The sequence below is a fragment of the Hyla sarda genome, chromosome 8 (genome assembly GCF_029499605.1).
Source record: "Hyla sarda isolate aHylSar1 chromosome 8, aHylSar1.hap1, whole genome shotgun sequence".
Taxonomy (NCBI): Eukaryota; Metazoa; Chordata; class Amphibia; order Anura; family Hylidae; genus Hyla; species Hyla sarda.
In genome coordinates, this window is record NC_079196.1 from 222,538,501 (window position 1) to 222,546,763 (window position 8,263).

The 8,263-nt window shown below is 37.7% G+C and overlaps 1 protein-coding gene across 6 annotated transcripts in view; it reads left to right on the forward strand.

Annotated features, from left to right (window-relative positions):
- Nucleotides 1-3,798: 3,798 nt before the first annotated feature.
- Nucleotides 3,799-8,263, forward strand: part of LOC130284331 (cyclin-dependent kinase-like 4) — a 27,325-nt gene continuing 22,860 nt past the window's right edge. For 3 of the 6 annotated variants that reach the window (XM_056534582.1, XM_056534584.1, XM_056534581.1), the window contains exon 1: nt 3,799-4,024. The gene's annotated coding sequence lies outside the window, so the exon portion shown is untranslated. The remainder of the gene's footprint in view (nt 4,025-8,263) is intronic. The other 3 variants (XM_056534585.1, XM_056534583.1, XM_056534586.1) reach the window with 1 other exon arrangement.

Genomic DNA, 8,263 nt, shown 5'->3' on the forward strand with positions numbered 1-8,263 from the left:
TGGTTCTCAGTAAAGGAAGAGAAGAGAGTGGGGGGCTGGACTATAGCCCAATGGTCAAGCTGCAGGTCATAGGTTAAGCTGGTGCTCTCTGAGAGAACATGTGACAACAAATCATGTGACTGCATAACATGTGACAGACTTACACAGGTCCTTTGTACTAGCTATACATAAGGAGACTGTCAAGGCATTAAAGCAATACACACAATATTCTAAAAACAACGGGGAGACCATGCAGGAGAGCCCCCAGGTCACTGAGGGTCTCAACCTGACAGGGCCTAAGAGTAGTACAGGACCATGTCCTGTACTCGGACACCACAGTAAAGTCTCCTTTTATATCATTAATTGCCCAGCATTGGGTTCTTCTATGTGTGACCTATATGACTGGAGCACAGTCCTATTGCCAAGATTTGCCCGGAGGGCATCCCATAGCACCTACATTAATATGAAGCCTGTCATGGTCTACAGCAGTGTTTCCCAACCAGGGTGCCTCCAGCTGTTGCAAAACAACAACTCCCAGCATGCCCGGACAGCCTTTGGCTGTCCGGGCATGCTGGGAGTTGTAGTTTTGCAACAGCTGGAGGCACCCTGGTTGGGAAACACTGGTCTACAGCGTGAGAGCCGCTGTTTGTAGATGTTAGATATAGGTTGAGGTCATGCTTGCCGACCCCTCAATAAGGGCGCTTTCTGGGCCTACAGATCTCCACACTCCGTCACCATTCATGGCAATGCATATCCGAGCGGATATGAACTTGCTGGGAGTTGTAGTGTCACACCGGCTGGAGATTACAGCAGAATAGAACTCAGCATTTTCATTTTGCCAGCAGGTTTACTCTTCTACCTACATACACAGATGGCACCACCTGTGGTAACCTTTCACTATGTATATACAGGCGCCATTATTTAAGCCTCCTTCTTTATCGTATGTGATGCATATCATATACCATATAGAAGGAGGCTCCAGAATCGGGGTCTGGGTTTTTCTACGTGTGACCTGACTGGCTGCACAAGATGGCGCACAATCCTTCCTCAGGCATACTGTATGAGTAGAGCAGCGATAGTACAGATCAGTGCATGCCATTGCATAACCTGATCTTAAAGCTTATAATATATATATATATATATATATATATATATATATATATATATATATGTATATATATATATAATTGAGAAAATCAAATAAAAATATAATTAGGTGGTATCCACTAGGTGTTAGTAAGAATAACTAAATCACTTCATGACGCCAGGGCACCATTAACCTATACACAGTGCAAGGTTTGGAGACAGCTTCTCCTGGGCCAGACACGGGGAGTAAATGAACACACAGACGTCAGGTTACGGATAACTGTCTTTACTGAGCTGGTGCAGTTGGTAATACACATATAGCTGGCCTTCGATGTGAGAGAGTGCAGTGTACCCCCTTGGGAGCCCTGTTGCCTTGCTTAGACTTGTGGTGCTTACACCAAACAGATTTATACTGACTTGTGAGACAGAAAATTGAATCCTGGTTGCTAGGGTCCTGTCAAGGTACTAAAGACCATTTCGCAGAGGCATGAACTTCCTCCTTAGGACTAATCCTTGCAGGATGACCAGTTGAGAGATTAGACACGAAGCACATGACACACAGCACACCTGAGCTAGCTGTTGCTCAGGAGCCTTGTTGGAACTAGACTGAACAATGTGTAGAACTGGACTGACTCCTCCCCTGCAACTCAGTATACAGGGGAGACTTTTGGGGTTCTCATTGGCTGGCAGGGTCACATGGGGTTCACTGCTCTCACTTAAGGGTATAGTTCACATATAAAACATATATATACAGATAACAATAATGGAATTAAGAAAGAATTTAAGAAAATATATTATCTGACATTATAGTATACAGTGGTCCCTCAGCACACGATGGTAATCCGTTCCAAATGAATCATTGTTTGTTGAAACCATTGTATGTTGAGGGATCCGTGCAATGTAAAGTATAGGAGGTAATACCCACGTGTCCCCGCCGCTCCAGACCCGTCACCGCTGCCCTGGATGTCGCCCTTCATTGCTGTCGCCTCGTCTCCGGGGTGTCCCCGTCGCTCCGGAACATCTCTGCTGCATGGGATCCTCGCTCTCCGTCGCCGCCATCACGTCGCTACGCTCGCCGCTCCTATTGGATGACGGGACGGCGTGCAAGACGACGTGATGACATTGAAGGAGAGCGCCGGCGTAGCAGGGAACCCCGAAGAGGACGCGCCGGAGCCCCGAGGACATGTAAGTGTTCGTCGGGGCAAACGGTGCACCATAAACGGCTATCCCGCAGCAGCTGGAGCAGTCTGCGCTGCCGGATAGCCGTTTATGCGATGGTCCCGTCTGAGAGGCCATCGTATCTTGAAATTATCGTATGTCGGGGCCATCGTAGGTTGGGGGGGTCACTGTATACATAACTAATTTAACTGTAGAACTCCAGTGGGCCCAACACCTTGTGCTGCCAAGCTGCCTGAGACCGCCCAAAGCCACAGGACAGCTATTGGTCTTGGGACACCACAATTAAGCCCCTCCCCTAATAAAATGATAATCCCCTTCCCATTTTTCACGTAAAAAAATATAAAGAAAGATAAACAATATTTGGTATCACCACATGCAAAATTGTCTGAACTAATAAAATATAAGGAAATTGTGCGGTGAACGTAAAGCTAAATATATATATATATATAAATATATATATATATATAATATATATATATATATATATATATATATATATATATATATATATATCTCAAATGCCAGAATTGCTGATTTTTGGTCACTTAACATATGAGAAAAAAAATGAATAAAAATCGATCAAAAAGTCTCATCTAAACAAAAATTTGAATAATAAAAAACTACAGATAACAGTGCAAAAAAAAAATTTAAAAAAAAAGAGCCCTCATACAGCCCGTTTACGGAAAAATAAAAAGATATAGGGGTCAGAAACTTCAAGTACAATTTAAAAAAAATCTTTATACAAACTGAGTATCGATGTAATCGTAGGGACTGTCTGAATAAAGAAGCGTCATTTTAACCGTAAAGTTCACTGCGTAGAAACAATACCTTGCTAATAATTGCGTGGTTTTTGTTTTAAATTTTACCCCACAAATATATATATATATATATATATATATATATATATATATATATATTTATTTTTATTTTTTATTATTATTATTATTATTTTTTTTGTATCAATGTAGATTTGGTGGTAAAGTGATTGATGTCATTACAAAGTACTATTGGTCCTGCAAAAAACAAGCCTCATATGGACCCGTAGGTGAAAAATTGAAAGCGTTACAGCTATTAGAAGATGGGGGGGGGGGATGAAAACACAAAAACGAAAATCCGCTTCATCCATAAGGGGTTAAAAGCCCCCTTCCATGATAATAGGACTACCCCATGTAATTAATAGAAGTGTCTGGCAGCGACCCTTATCACACGGCGTCTACTCGAATCAATACGCCGACACAGCTGAGGCGGATCCTACAGGATTGGATATTGGGGACCCCCTCCTGATAGTCCAACCAGGGTGACTCCAGCTGTTGCAAAACTACGACTCCCAGTCCAACCAGGGTGACTCCAGCTGTTGCAAAACTACACCTCCCAGCATGCCCGGACAGCCAAAGGCTGTCCGGGCATGCTGGGGGTTGTAGTTTCGCAACAGCCTAAGACACCCTGGTTGGGAAACTCCGCAGCAGAGACATGAGGGTGGCGGTAGTACTACAGGCAGACACTAGGCCTCCAGCCATGCTGTCACCATGGAAACGCTTTCTCTGACTGCAAACAAATAGCAGTGGAGGGAGGTAGGCCGGGCCTTGCTTCCCTGTGCAGCCTGTGAATGGTTGCCCCCGGCAACCCATAGACTCCTATTGCTACTGGTGGGGGAGACTTTATTGTACGTGGCCACAGTGCCCTGGAAATGCAGCAGGTGTCTGTGGGATCCTGGGAATATCCTCCGCTCTCCTGAGATCGCCCCAGACCGCGGTGACGTATTTTTATACTCCTTAGAATCGTACGTTATTCCATCTTAAAGGTTAATGGGGGGGGGGGTTTGGTTACAGAGGAGGAAACGAAAACAGAAAACCTGTAAACCGAGCTCTGTGAGGAAACCGGCTACAATATGTGGCTATTCGGTTGTTGCAAAACTACAACTCCCAGCATGTGGGAGTTGTAGTTTTGCAACATTCGGCTGTCAGCATGATGGGAATTGTAGTTTAGCAACATTGGGCTATCATGTCATGCTGGAAGTTGTAGTTTTGATACATTCAGGTGTCAGGGCATGCTGGAAGTTGTAGTTTTGATACATTCAGGTGTCAGGGTATGCTGGAAGTTGTAGTTTTTGTACATTCGGTTGTCGGGGCATGCTGGGAGTTGTAGTTTTGCAACATTCGGCAGTCAGCATGATGGGAATTTTAGTTATGCAACATTCGGCTATCAGGGCATGCTGGGAGTTGTAGTTTTGCAACATTCGCCAGTCAGCATGATGAGAATTGTAGTTTAGCAACATTGGGCTATCATGTCATGCTGGGAGTTGTAGTTTTGCAACATTCAGGTGTCAGGGTATGCTGGAAGTTGTAGTTTTGATACATTCGGTTGTCGGGCATGCTGGGAGTTGTAGTTTTGCAACATTCGGCAGTCAGCATGATGGGAATTGTAGTTATGCAACATTCGGCTATCAGGGCATGCTGGGAGTTGTAGTTTTGCAACATTCGCCAGTCAGCATGATGGGAATTGTAGTTTAGCAACATTGGGCTATCAGGTCATGCTGGGAGTTGTAGTTTTACAACATTCAGCTGTCAGGGTATGCTGGAAGTTGTAATTTTTCTATTTTAGGTTGTCGGGGCATGCTGGGAGTTGTAGTTTTGCAACATTCGGATGTCGGCATGATGGGAATTGTAGTTTAACAACATTTAGCTATCAGGGCATGCTGGGAGTTGTAGTTTTGCAACATTCAGGTGTCAGATTATACGGGAAGTTGTAGTTTTTCTACATTCGGCTATCAGGGCATGCTGTGAGTTGTAGTTTTGCAACGTTCAGCTGTCCGAGTATGCTGGAAGTTGTAGTTTTTCTACATTCGGCTATCAGGGCATGCTGGGAGTTGTAGTTTTGCAACATTCAGCTGTCAGAGTATGCTGGAAGTTGTACTTTTTCTACATTCGGCTATCAGGGCATGCTGTGAGTTGTAGTTTTGCGACAGCTGGGGAGCCACATGTTGGAGATCACTGGGATAAATGTCTGCTGCAGGGAAGATTCTAAGCTCCTAAGACCAAGAAGCATAAAGGTGCAGGTCCAGGGCTCAAGTCCTGCAGGAACGCGTGGGAACTGAGTTCCTGCACTTTTTCCACAGCAGGAACACCATTCCCAATAGCATGAGTTCTGCTAGACCAGCCCTTGAGTGGAAATCTTGAGTGAGTTCCTGCTCATTTTTTCCCCAGGACTTGACCCCTGTGCGGGTCACTATGTCTATGAAATGATAACACACTAAATGATACTGTTATATACTATCAGTGTATAATGTTATATACTATCAGTGTATAATGTTATATACTATCAGTGTATAATGTTATATACTATCAGTGTATAATGTTATATACTATCAGTGTGTAATGTTATATACTATCAGTGTGTAATGTTATATACTATCAGTGTATACTGTTATATACTATCAGTGTATAATGTTATATACTATCAGTGTATACTGTTATATACTATCAGTGTATAATGTTATATACTATCAGTGTATAATGTTATATACTATCAGTGTATACTGTTATATACTATCAGTGTATACTGTTATATACTATCAGTGTATACTGTTATATACTATCAGTGTATAATGTTATATACTATCAGTGTATACTGTTATATACTATCAGTGTATAATGTTATATACTATCAGTGTATAATGTTATATACTAACAGTGTATATGTAATCAGTGTATACTGTTTATACTATCAGTGTATACTGTTATATACTATCAGTGTATACTGTTATATACTATCAGTGTATACTGTATATATATCAGTGTAAATTGTCTATACTATCAGTGTATAATGTTATATACTATCAGTGTATTACTGTTATATACTATCAGTGTATACTGTTATATACTATCAGTGTATAATGTTATATACTATCAGTGTATAATGTTATATACTATCAGTGTATAATGTTATATACTATCCAGTGTATACTGTTATATACTATACAGTGGTATAATGTTATATACTATCAGTGTATATACTCGTAATATACTATCAGTGTATACTGTTATATACTATCAGTGTATAATGTTATACTATCAGTGTATAGTGTTATATTACTATCAGTGTATACTGTTTATATACTATCAGTGTATACTGTTATATACTATCAGTGTATAATGTTATATACTATCAGTGTATAATGTTATATACTATCAGTGTATAATGTTATATACTATCAGTGTATACTGTTATATACTATCAGTGTATAATGTTATATACTATCAGTGTATAATGTTATATACTATCAGGTTGTATAAGTGTTACTATACTATCATGTATAATGTTATATACTATCAGTGTATAATGTTATATACTATCAGTGTATAATGTTATATACTATCAGGTGTATAAGTGTTATATACTATCAGTGTATAGTGTTTATATACTATCAGTGTATACGTTATATACTATCAGTGTATAATGTTATATACTATCAGTGTATAATGTTATATACTATCAGTGTATAATTGTTATATACTATCAGTGTATAGTGTTATTATACTATCAGTGTTATACTGTTATATACTATCAGTGTATAATGTTTATATACTATCAGTGTATAATGTTATATACTATCAGTGTATAATGTTATATACTATCAGTGTATAATGTTATATACTATCAGTGTATACTGTTATATACTATCAGTGTATAATGTTATATACTATCAGTGTATAACTGTTATATACTATCAGTGTATAATGTTATATACTATCAGTGTATACTGTTATAATACTATCAGTGTATACTGTTATATACTATCAGTGTATAATGTTATATACTATCAGTGTATACTGTTATATACTATCAGTGTATACGTTATATTACTATCAGTGTATAATGTTTATATACTATCAGTGTATACTGTTATATACTATCAGTGTATAATGTTATATACTATCAGTGTATAATGTTATATACTATCAGTGTATAATGTTATATACTATCAGTGTTACTGTTATTACTTCGTGGTATAAGGTTATATACTATCAGTGTATAATGTTATATACTATCAGTGTAATACTGTTATATACTATCAGTAGTATAATGTTTATATACTATCAGTGTATAATGTTATATACTATCAGTGTATACTGTTATATACTATCAGTGTATACTGTATATACTATCAGTGTATAATGTTATATACTATCAGTGTATACTGTTATATATACTATCAGTGTATAATGTTATATACTATCAGTGTATAATGTTATATACTATCAGTGTATAATGTTATATACTATCAGTGTATAATGTTATATACTATCAGTGTATACTGTTATATACTATCAGTGTATACTGTTATATACTATCAGTGTATACTGTTATATACTATCAGTGTATAAGTTATAATACTATCAGTGTATAATGTTAAATACTATCAGTGTATACTGTTATATACTATCAGTGTTATACTGTTATATACTATCAGTGTATAATGTTATATACTATCAGTGTATAATGTTATATACTATCAGTGTATACTGTTATATACTATCAGTGTATAATGTTATATACTATCAGTGTATACTGTTATATACTATCAGTGTATACTGTTATAAACTATCAGTGTATACTGTTATATACTATCAGTGTATAATGTTATATACTATCAGTGTATAATGTATATACTATCAGTGTATACTGTAATATCAGTGTCTAATGTATATACTATCCAGTGTATAATGTTATATACTATCAGTGTATAAATGTTATATACTATCAGTGTATACTGTTATATACTATCAGTGTTATTACTGTTATATACTATCAGTGTAAACTGTTATATACTATCAGTGTATAATGTTATATACTATCAGTGTATAATGTTATATACTATCAGTGTATACTGTTTTATACTATCAGTGTATAATGTTATATACTATCAGTGTATAATGTTATATACTATCAGTGTATACTGTTATATACTATCAGTGTATAATGTTATATACTATCAGTGTATAATGTTATATACTATCAG